The sequence below is a fragment of the Varanus komodoensis genome, unplaced genomic scaffold, assembly GCF_004798865.1.
Source record: "Varanus komodoensis strain SLA01 unplaced genomic scaffold, ASM479886v1 scaffold30, whole genome shotgun sequence".
NCBI classification, from domain to species: domain Eukaryota; kingdom Metazoa; phylum Chordata; class Lepidosauria; order Squamata; family Varanidae; genus Varanus; species Varanus komodoensis.
The window spans coordinates 5,724,331-5,737,026 of NW_025335762.1; the positions used below are offsets into that span (position 1 = coordinate 5,724,331).

Here is a 12,696-nt window from a genome sequence, read left to right on the forward strand (position 1 = left end):
TTAAATTAATGTCTACTAATACTGAATTTTGTAAGGAATTTTACTGAATGTACTCATTTCTGTATAGGATTTTCCCAAGTATAATGCATTTTAACCCTTTTTTCACTAATAGACACTTCCGAGTTTCCTTTTCTGTAATATGTATATTGTAGTATGCATTTTTATTGGGGAATGACATAGCTAAATCTGCAGAGGTAGTTGTTTTTAAATTAGTTTTGGTTCACATATTGATTGAATATGCAGAATTAGGAATGTTTGCACTGAAATAGAAACCAAAGAAATATGCATCCCATCCCGAGAAATGTTAGCACAGGGATGGCTAACAACCTGTACTGCACAAGAACTGCATTCAACTGCAATGAATCATAGGCTGTTTTTCATATTCTTATTGTAGTTTGAATAGGTTTTAATAGCAAATTTGAAATGTGGTTTGTTTTGTCACTGCTGTAGAACATGTTTTAATTGTGTGTTTAAATGTGATTTTTAAAATTCATACGTGAACTTCTTAAACTGCAAATATTAAGTGGTAGGGAAGTGCTTATATATGTGGTATACGATAAAAGAGATCGTGTGATAGGAGGGCTAGCTTGCTAAACTGGGGACCCGGGGAATTCGAGTCTTTGTCCCCACTCAGCCTTGGAACTCACTGGGTGGTTTTGGGCAAGTCACAGATTCTCAGTCCAACCTACCTCCCAGGGTTGTTGTTGTGGGCCTAAAATGTAGCTACGCAAGCTGCCTTGGTTTCTCACAAGGGCAAAAAAGATGGAAAATAAATGCAGTGCAACAGCAGCAACTACAACAGTGATATAATACAGAAAGAAATAATAAAACAAATAGGTCCATAAATATATGGGTTCTTTAGGACTGAATGTTTAGCGGCAGCAAGGATTAATTTTGGAAAATTTCAGATGCATGGCTACCAGAAAATGCATATATTGAAATATAGCACAGGACTTACAGTGCATCAGTCTTGATTCTCCAGCTGATCACAAGAAAACAATCCACGGACCATAGAACAGTATGCCAACAATTGCAACTTATGTCTGAGCAAGGCAAGAACAGCTGCCTGGGCGAACTAATTCTGCCTTCAGCTCTCTTCCCACAATTGCATGTGTTGGGAAAATTTTGATAAATCCTGTCTGAAAAGCATTACTTCTGTGTGCTTTTTTGCATTGTGGGATCAAATCCTGTCTTCCTTCTCAAAACCAAGCAATCACTGTTTAAAATGGCATTCCCCTGCTCCTTTCTCTCATCTTTAGCTGTGGGCTACAGTAGACAGGCCATTTAGTCCAAATATACATTGTAAATAGTCATTGTTTGAATTCAGTTTACAAGGAAGTATCTTTTGATAGCCCAGAGGCTCCATGTGCCCTGGCCAATTCAGAATGTTAGAGTATATAAGAGTCTTGAGCTCATGCATAGTTTCAGTAGCTTGAACTTACATGTCTTAAGCAGACCTGGAGATGGGTTCAAGCTACTGAACTAAAGTGTCAATACAGGTAATTAGAAATATTGTAATCTCATTGTTACAGTGTGATTGACTGACATTTCTTTATCTGTTCTGTAAGTGATGACCTCAGAATCTTATTGTAATCTGCATTCTGTCATCAACTGCCCTGTACCTGTATGTGACTGGGAGTGTATAAAAACTCTCTAGTTGTGTTGAAGTTTGACAGCAGAGTTCATCTCTGCCTGCCCGGTAATGCAGCATGCATTATTGTGAGTACCACAGGAACCCTGGGGTAAATACAATAAAGCCTCATATGGTCTGGACGCTTGGTCTTTCCCACGAACCCGAGTTTTATTCTCTCTTCTCAAATTGAGATTCCTGGATTCTTACACATGCATGGGAGGAAGTAGATCTCACACATCTTTCTTCAATTCATGATCCAATGCAAATGCACACCTTTGCATAGATTAAATTAAAACTGATTGATTGCTTACTTGGAATGATATCTAGCATTTCCTTTAGGACTGATTCTTTAAAAAATGAAACAAAAATGCTTTTAAAAATGGCAGCTATAGAGTCACTGAGTCCTAATGACAAATAAGTCATGGAGTTAATTTGAGGGCTTTGCACATAATGCAACATGTCACGAGTCCTTGATTTATTAGAGCATTCCTGCATAATAACAATAGAAAACTAGCATTGTATTGCCAGGGACAATTAATTTACTATACGGGACAGGAGCAAAGAATGCATTAATTTAATTCACTGACCAGGTGAGGCTGAAAGAAAAATATATTCCAAAAGTGCTGCCAAAATGGAAAGGCATCAGTGCTTGGCATCACTGGGCATCTGCCAAGGCCTGTATCCCTGCTGAGGCTGTTGGGAAAATTTGGATGAATCCTGTCTGAAAAGCATTACTCTTGTGTGCTTTTGAATTGTGGGATCAAATCCTGTCTTCCTTCTCAAAACCAAGCTGTCCCTGTTTAAAATGGCATTCCTCCACTCCTTTCTCTCATCTTTAGCTGTAGGCTACAGTAGGCCATTTTAGCCCGAATATACATTGTAAATAGTCATTGTTGGAATTCAGTTTACAATAATCTTTTGATAAGCCCAGAGGGCTTCATGTGCCCTGATCATGCAGAATGTTTAGAGTCGAGATAAGGGCCTGAGCTTATCATGAATAGTTTCTAGTAGCTTGAATATGCATGTCTGAGCAGACCTGGAGATGGGTTCAAGTGTCAATACAGGCAATTAGAAATATTTTAATCTCATTATTACAGTGTGATTGACTGACATTTCTTTCTCTGTTCTGTATGTGATGACCTCAGAATCTTATTGCAATCTCTGCATTCTGTCATCAATTGCCCTGTACCTGTGCTCCTATAAATGCCCTGTAATGGTATTGAAGCTTGGCAGCAGAGTTTACCTCTGCCTGCCCGGTAATGCAGCATGCATTATCGTGAATACCGCGGGAACCTTGGGGTAAAACAAAAAAGCCTCCGATGGTCTGGACGCTTGGTCTTTCCCACGAACCCGAGTTTTATTCCCTCTTCTCAAATTGAGATTCCGGGATTCTGACAAGGCTCGTGGCTCATGCTTTGGCCAGTAAGCAGGGGCACTACTGTCCATTCACCAGCTAGAAGAAGACTTCCACATGCCTCCTACCAGTTGGCAGGCCTGTCCTTTGGCACACCAGCTCAGCTGTTATTTGCCCACTGCAGAGCCTTCTGTTTCATTAACTCCAATCTTCACGTCTTCATTCCTGAGTAGATGGGATGCACCTTTGCATGCATTTGAATCCCCATCTGCTTTGGGAACCACTCTTGAATGCAAAGCATAGTCTAAATTCAATCAATAAAGGGGCACTTTTCAATTGCAACTCTGTGATGGGGGGTGAACGTCAACAACCCATTGCCCAGCTACAGTCTCTTTCCTGAAATCTTATCTGCATCAAGAGATGTTTGATGGTCATTTCAGAATAAAGCATGTGAATTAAAGGAGCAACACACATGCATACACTCACATATATAGTCTTTTGTTGGTCAGGGAAGATCCACAAAATGTTGGTATTGAAGAACTATTGAATGAGGGCAACAGCCAACCAGCACTTGCTCTCTCAAGTAATCTTCAGTTCTACATGAGAAGAATATGAGGGAACCTACTCCTAAAAAAAGAGACACCATGATACAGTTCAGGCATTCCATCTTTAATTCATCCCACTCATCCTAAACAATGCAGCTACTTCAGATGAGTGAATTATACAGCTTCTCAGTGCATAAGCACCATAATAAGAATGAGCAATGAGACGCAAATAAGATGGAACACTAGCCTTACCTTTGGATTTCCAATAGATCTGTCATTCAGCTGCCTGTCTCCATTGTTACCTGCGTGTTATGCAGGTAATCCTATGCCATTTGCGTAGTAATTAATCTCACCTTCTCTCCATGCCTCCCTGTTGGAGCACTTATGACGAACACTGATGTGGATGGTTTGGGTTTGGTGTGGCAGTTCCAATTCAGCAAGCGGAATATCTCTGCGGGGAGCCAGGGCATGGATTCAGGGGTTTCTTCTCAGAGTTAATCATCTATGAGGCAGTGGACCTGACTGATAAAGACCCTTAAATTATTATTCTTGCTTTTGGTTTATCTTTTGTAGTAGGGCCAGGAGAGACAAACAGATATTGCATCTGATCCAGTTGGGATGATTAAGTATGAATTTAATATGATTCAAGGTAGCGGTATGTGATACTTTATTATTCATTATTATTTGACAAGTATTCACCAAAATTTGCAAATATTTTTATTCGTATTATGGGAAGAGCTCAAGGTTTATCTAAGTATTTTAAATGAATGTAGGATAAAGTAAAACTGAGAGATTGGTTTTGGTGTCCTTAATTCATCAAGTCTCAGTTAAATCTTTATGCATTTAACCAAGTTAGTGTGTATGCTGGATTATCTGCACCAACTGGAAAGCACAGATATATATATATATGTGTGTGTGTGTGTGTGTGTGTGTGTGTGTATCAGTCATGCAGTTATGGTTTACACTCAATAAAATGCAAACATGATACACTATATTAAAACAGATGAACAATCAATGAAACAATTAACAAAACTTTCTGATTAAACAATAAACAAACTAAGCAAAATATTTTACACGATAATTAAACAAAAAAATAAATAAAACCCCAATAAAAACAAATGCAAACAAGAATCAGAACAGAAAATAAAATAAAATGAAGACCTGGACATAGATATTAGTAACATATTGTTTAAACATTAAACTGCTGAGCGACTAAAGACGTTTCTGCCTGACACGTACGGTGTCAGCGCCAGGTGTATTTCTCTGAGGAGTGAATTCCATAAATGAGGTGTCATTACCAAAATGGATGGATGGTGGTGGATCCCAGTATAGGCAATCAGTGAGTTACTGATGAATACGAGATTCTCTTTCAATGCCAGAGGGAATTCTCTTTCACGTGACTTTCCAGCTAAAGCCAGGGACTCAGGGAAACGGGGAAAAGGCTGTTTGGATGGATCATCAATACAGAGTTGTATGACTCAGCGGGTTGAGATGCAGAAGTGCTTCAACACCTAACAGTGCAGCCAGAAGGCAAGGACAGGCATCGGCCTTTCTCTGGACTTAGGGATAATAGAAGCTTATCTTCGCTGGATATCCTTAACATGGCCAACACCATTTTCATAGCTGTGCATTTCTGATAGCTGTTTCCCTGATGCCATAGAATCATCGAATAGTTTGGCCAGAAGGAACCAAGAAGGCCATAGAGTCCAACCCCCACTGATGCAGGACTCCGGGTGCACCATCCCACTCATATTTGTGGCTCTAGTTTACTGAGCTACTCTTTCTTACAAGGAATGGTCCCCATCCATGCAAAACTGAGTCTCCTTTCATGAGAGATTAATATGCAGCCTTTGATTAGTCTATGATCCATAGTGCAGATGCAAAACCTCAGGTGAAATCTTTATGCCAACTTTCAACAATTTCAGGTGGTAGTACAACTCCCAAAACTGATTGTTATCAATGTCTGCATTATCATTATTTAAACAGATGTGCTGTTTGGGGTCACCCCAATAAAGAATGTGGGGGCCATTGCCATTCTTCACGATAAGCTGATGTGCCGCATATTGTTCAACTGTTCTGTGAGTAAATGCCTAATAATAAATACATGAATGAAATTTGTAAAACTTCTCTAGACCCCCATTTGCCCTACATACATTCAAAGCAGTTCTTTGGGTTGCAGTTAAATGATTGCCAGTGAGACAGTTCCTGCCTAGAATGCCATAAAAAGCTAAAACATAATAAAATCAAAACAGACATGCAAACACAACAGATACGCAGCACATCAGAAAACCCAGCATTCTTATTAGAATGTAACCAAAACAAATCATTTGTATGAGCTTTCTACTGTAAACTCTCCATTTAGAGCACAGGGCAAAATGAAGAGTTGGAATTATATTTGCAATAGTGAATTCCATATGCTCTTTTGTCAATCAAACCAAATATAGAAGATTCTTTGAACACATTTGCAGAATGAGATTTCATCAAGGCTGAGAAACATGTTACAGAGCTATTCATTAGAACGAGACATTTGCTGCAAAAATTACAGTTAAAATGGGATTCCAATTACAGAACCTAATACTGTGAGCTTGCCTGTTCAGAACTGGGGGGTGGGGGTGCACATTAACTTGGGAGATCGTTCATGAAGCTTCACTAATTTAACTCTAAAGCCTGTTTTGTTAAAAACAGGTTTCATTTAGTTAAAAAATACACAAGGTCAGAGAAGGGGGGGGGGAACTTATGTCATTAACACTGGAATGAGCAATAAGAGAAACCCCACCTACATGTTCCCCATGGCTTTATTAGTGAGTGTCATTAAAACTTCAAACGTGAAGAACAACTAAAGACAGCCCAAGTAAACAGTCAATGGAAAATTAACGATGTTAGTCAGCAGCGTGTTCCTAGGACACAATTACTGGCTTCTCTCTTTTTCTTCTTAAGTGACTGGTTTCCCGGCCTACCCACCAGCAAAGGAATATGGCATGCAAGGTTACCATAGTTATAGCAGACATTTGGAATGAACATGGCTATTATTTGCATAATAACTGGGACATTGTCATTCAAGCAACTGAAACATCTCTTTTGTTTCCATGCAAGAATTTGGTGGAAAATTAGTGACCAGTGAACCTTAAAAGCTCTTTTCTGGCATACTTGGCATTGATTGCAGCTGCATCTCAAGGGTTGATAGAAAATCCAGTGCAATGCTAAATTATTATATTAGAGCTGCAGTCCTACAGTCTCCTATGTGGGAGCAATTTTCATTGAACTCAATTTCACTGAGCTCAAGTTTTGACTGGACAGTCACCCAATTATTATTATTATTATTATTATTATTATTATTATTATTATTATTATTATTATTATAACATTTCTATGCCGCCCCTTGCCGAAACCTCGGGGCGGCTTACAACATGATAAAATACATTGAAATACAATAGTACATAATAAATTACCATTAAATATAACAATACAAAAAATACATTGATTTACAAATACAAAATTAAAATTATCAGTATAAAATAAAAATATAGGAGGGGAAAGAGAAGGAAGAAGAAGTTGCCCAGGCCAGATCATATGTTTTAACAATTGAAATGATGTTTAAATAAAAAGGTCTTTACCTGGCGCCGAAAAACCAGTAACGACGGTGCCAGGCGGACCTCTTTGGGGAGTGAATTCCATAGGTTGGGCGCCACCGCAGAGAAAGCCCTCCTCCGGGTACTTACTCTCCTAATTTCTTTCATGGAGGGTTCCCGGAGAAGGGACTCTCCCGCAGATCTCAAAGGGCGGTCGGGCATATACGGACGTAAGCGCTCGTGCAGGTAGCCAGGACCCAAGCCGTTTAGGGCTTTGTAGGTCATAATCAACACCTTGAATTGGGCCCGGGCTTCCATGGGAAGCCAGTGAAGCTGATGGAGGACTGGAGTCATGTGAGCATAACGCCCCGTCCCCGTCAGCAACCTGGCAGCTCTATTTTGCACCAATTGAAGTGTTCGGACTGTCTTCAGGGGAAGCCCCACGTAAAGCGCGTTACAGAAGTCTAGGCGGGAAGTCACCAGCGCGTGTGTCACCGTCGCCAGGCAGTCGTATTCCAGGTAGGGGCGCAGCTGATTAATCAGCCGAAGCTGAAGGAAGGCGTTCCTCGCTACCGCTGTCACCTGAGCTTCCAAAGAAAGCTCTGGGTCGAGGAGTACACCTAAGCTGCGGACCTTATCCCTAAGAGGGAGTGTTGCACCATTCAGGACCAGGTCAAATCCACCCTCTCCGAAACCCGATCCGCCAACCAACAGGACCTCCGTCTTGTCTGGGTTGAGTTTCAGCTTATTGGCCCTCATCCATTCCCTTACCTCGGCCAAGCACCGGTTCAGCACAGCCACTGCCTCACCTGGATTAGTGGAGAATGAGAGGTAAAGCTGGGTATCATCAGCGTATTGATGATTCCGCAGCCCACACCTCCTGATGACCTCTCCCAGCGGTTTCATATAGATGTTAAATAGCAGAGGGGATAGAATGGAGCCCTGTGGTACCCCATGGCATATCTGCCATGACGTAGAGACATGGTCCCCCAGCACTACCTTCTGGAATCGACCGTCGAGATAGGAGCAGAACCACTGCAAAGCAGTGCCTCCAACCCCCAATCCCGCAAGTCTATCCAGAAGGATACCATGGTCGATGGTATCGAAAGCCGCCGAGAGGTCCAGAAGAACCAACAGGGATCTACTCCCCCTGTCCTTCTCCCTGCACAGGTCGTCGTACAGGGCGACCAAGGCAGATTCAGTACTGTACCCGGGTCTGAAGCCGGACTGAAAAGGATCCAGATAATCAGTTTCCTCCAAGAGTGCTTGGAGTTGTCCCGCCACCACTCGCTCCAGCACCTTGCCCAGAAACGGGATGTTGGCCACAGGTCTATAGTTAGTGGCCATCTCTGGATCCAGTGACGCTTTCTTCAGGACCGGTCGTATTACCGCCTCCTTTAAAGGGGCAGGCACTCGACCATCCCTCAGAGAAGCGTTAACCACTTCCAAGATCCAGGTCCCAATCCCGTGCTTGGAGTTATTTATTAACCAAGACGGGCAAGGATCCAATAGGCACGTGGTGGGACGTACTCTTCCAAGCACCTTGTCCACATCATTGGGCCGCAATAATTGAAATTCCTCCAGTAATTTTGGACCAGACGGTGGCATTGGCGACTCCTCAGAGACCTCTGATTCATTAGTGGAGTCCAGCTCGTGACGAATCTGAGCGATTTTCTCCCTGAAATGCCTGGCAAAGTCGTCACAGCGGGCCTTTGAGGGTGGCATCGGATCTTCCTTAGGACCCAGGCGAACCAGGCCTTGCACCACTCGAAAAAGCTCCGCTGGACGGCATTGTGAGGAGGCAATGGAAGCAGAAAAAAAACTTCTTTTTCGCCGCCTTCACCGCCACAGCATAGGCCCGATAGTGGGCTCTCAAGTGTGTTCGGTCAGATTCATCCCGTGATTTCCTCCACCTACGCTCTAGCCGTCTCCCAACTCGCTTCATCGCCCGTAATTCAGGTGTGTACCAAGGGGAAGAGCGGACTCTGCCCGGTGGGAGAGGACGCTTAGGAGCGATTGTGTCCACAGCCCTGGTCATCTCTCCGTTCCACAGTTCGACCAGAGCCTCGACAGGAGCACCAGTCTTGTCAGCCGGAAATTCCCCCAGGGCCCCCAGGAATCCATCCGGATCCATCCGGCTCCAGGGGCGGGCCCATACAATCGGGTCCGCACTCTTATAGAGGGAGAGGCCGCTCTCGAGCACAAACCTCACCAGGAGGTGATCTGACCATGACAGGGGAGTCAAACATAAGTTCTTCACCCCCAGGTCATCCTCTACCTGCCCCGTCGTGAATACCAGGTCCAGAGTGTGTCCACGTTCATGGGTAGGGCCAGTGACGTGTTGAGACAGGCCCATGGCTAGGGCTAGAACAGGGATTTCAGCTGTACGTGCCTTGCACCCCACTTGATATGTAATGCCACAGCTTGTATGATACTTTCCCTTTAAATGACGGGAAGAAATGGTTGCACAAATACTGCCTGTACATGCAGGCTTTATGCCAAGCAGTAAGAAGGTATATGGGAAGAACATCCATGCAGGTTCAGAGCTAGGGGCCATCTAGTCCAGCATTCGCTCTGGAGTGGCCAACCAGCTGCCCATAGGATCCCAGAAGCTGGAGATGTGAGTGCAAGAGTGCCTTGTGACCCCAGTTCCCCAGCCACTGGTGCATGACAGTAGACGATGAATGAAGACTACTCCTATTGATCCTCCCACCAAGGGAAGCATGCACACATGGCTTCAGTCTGAGTTGATTTCCCCCATTCAGTTTTGTGCTATATTTATTCAGGATGGATATGATAAACACCTTCTAAACAGCTAGATTTTGTGTCATCCCCTCTCCTCTCCTCTCCTCTCCTCTCCTCCCCAAAGTGCATTGAATTTGAGCTGTTTGTTATACCAGACCTATCCGGTGAAAAACCTTTGTGATTTTGCAAATGACAGCCATTGTAGTGGTCACCCTGAGAAATGTAAAAAATGTTTATGTATGCTGTATGCCTTCCCGGTAAATTATCAGTGACATTGGTCTAATCAATATTTTATTAACTTGACAAGTCACAAAATTCTCTATATGGATGAGCTGCTGTGATTCACAGAACAATAGGGTTATTTTATGAAGCTGCTTATTGGAGCAGGCTTCCATGGTAAGGGGAAAAAATACATCAACGACCCACACAGTCATCCACTGCAAATACAACACCTATTTACTGAGCTTGTATGACAAGTAAAATGTTTTAGAGAGAATGCATGTAAAAAGCTCTGTGATAAACGCCCTCTCATTATGTAAAAGCTCTTAAAGTATTATCAGTATTAAAAACATAATAATAACCCACCAAGGGGAGGGGTATTGTCTCCATCATCAAGTTTTTAAAATTATTATTATGTTATTCAGCAATGTACAAGCAAGAGGTTTTTCCATTGCAGGTTTAGCGATCTTAAAACTAGGATAATTAAGCAGCATATATTAGTTGACCCAGAAAGCAGTAATTTTAAATGCTAGGAATGAAGGGAGGGAGGGACGATACACGTGTGCACAAGTTGTGTTTGTGTGCATTGTATCACAAACATCATTTATCAAAATGGTCTCAAAGACTCTCAAATCCAGCTTTCTATTTCTCACAGTGGTCAACTGGTAGAAAGTGCATTGTAGAATATTTCAGCCATGAATTGTATGATTTTAGAAACATAGAAACAGAGTGAGTCAGAAGGGCTCTCCTGGGACATCTAGTCTGATCCCCAGCTCCTGCTGGCTCCCCTCATGACATGCCCACCATGTGCACGTCCAGCCTATCCTTGGACACCCTCACCATTGGGGCTTCAACCACCTCTCATGGAAGCCCATTCCATACCCGAGGTGACCTAACCATCAGGAAGTTCTTCCCAGCATCCACCCTAAATCTTGGTTCCCTGAGAAATTGTCTGACAAATTGAAACCTCCCATGATTTCCATGTCTCTCCCCTGAGTTATCCTTCGAATCTGGTCTGTCAGGGCAATGTTCAGGGTCTGAATTTGATTTGGAGGACATACCCCCACTGTCAGGTCCCTCCCCTTGTTGAAACCATTTAGTTTCACCCAGACAGCCTCTACCAGATCCCCATCTGTGTCACCTCTATCTCATAGCAGACCATCCCTTCCCATACCATATAATGTAATGGCTCCCTCCCCTTTCCCTTCCTGTCCTTTCTAAACAGGGCATGCCCCTCTATGTTTTTATTCCAATCTTTATTCCAACATTGGAATTTTATTCCAATAGCAAGTTTCCGTGATACCCACCAGGTCATACCCTTCTATTCCCAGGAGAGCCTCGAGCTCTTTCTGCTTACTTCCCATGTTCCTAGCATTGGTATACATGCATCTCAGCACCTTCACACAAATCCCTTTCTTTGGGTCCCCTGGCCACCTCCTTTCTCCCATCTTCCCTGATACTGGTGGCCTCTTTGTAGGAGTCCCACCACACCCCGCAGTACCCTGGACCTGAAAACCTGGTCCTCTCCCCTCACTTGCCCCATCAGGATAAGTTTCTGGGGCCCTGTGCCCACCCACCCCACCCTGGTTCAGTTTAAAGCTCAAAGCCCTCTAATTTGGTGGCCACCACCATCTCTTGTGTTAACAAATGCCATAGTTTCTGGGTTATATCAAGCCAGAGCTCTTGTCCATGAAACACAGTATTATCTAACCTAGCTGCCAGTAACTTACTGGTCTGAACACAGCATGCCTCTGGGCAGCTGATAGATCCCAAGCACACAGATGGTTGGGGGAAGCCATGGGTCAAAGACAACGGAGCAAAAAACCCCTCTTCCCCACACACTGTCACAGCTCCTCTCCATGCTCTTGACTCCTACCTTTTCATTCATTCATTCATTCATTAAAAATATACCCTGCCCTTTACAGTTGTCTCAGGGCAGCAATAACAAATAAATTATACCCAGCATCACAATAATACTAAAATGATCCAGGGTTTGGAAAAACTGCCCTATGAGGAGAGACCGGGGGAACTAGGCATGTTCAGCCTTGAGAAGACAAGACTAAGGGGGGACATGACATCCCTCTATAAGTGCCTCAAAGGCTATCAGAAAGAGGACGGTCAAGATGTCTTCTTGCTGATGCCTGAGTGCAGGACATGAAATAATCAAGTTAAACGGTGATAACCCAGATTCAGGCTGGACATCAGGAAAAGCTTCCTCACTGTCAGAGCAATACGACAGTGGAACCAGCTGCCTGGGGAGGTGGTGGGCTCTCCCACACTGGAGACATTCAAAAACAAACTGGACAGCCATCTGAGTGGGATGGTGTAACATGGTGTCCGGCAACAGCAGGGGGTGGGACTTGATGGTCTTCATGGCCCCTTCCACCTCTATGATTCTCTGATTCTATGGGTAATACATAAAATCAACATTAAAAACAATACTAACTTTTCATTGTGCTCAGTCATGCACAGTGATCCATAAACCAGATCCAGAAACCTTCCGAGCTGATCTATCAACATGGCCCAGCACTGGGGCACCTGCTGTTCACACTCCCTCCAATAACTTGGACTCTGGCAGCACTTTTCTGCTGGAATGTGCATTTCCTGCTACACACAAGCACACAATGCCCC

The 12,696-nt window shown here is 43.4% G+C and overlaps 1 protein-coding gene across 1 annotated transcript in view; it reads right to left on the bottom strand.

The window, feature by feature from the left end:
• Positions 1-12,696, bottom strand: part of LRRTM4 (leucine rich repeat transmembrane neuronal 4) — a 411,753-nt gene that overhangs the window by 154,683 nt on the left and 244,374 nt on the right. The gene's annotated exons all lie outside the window — the stretch shown is intronic.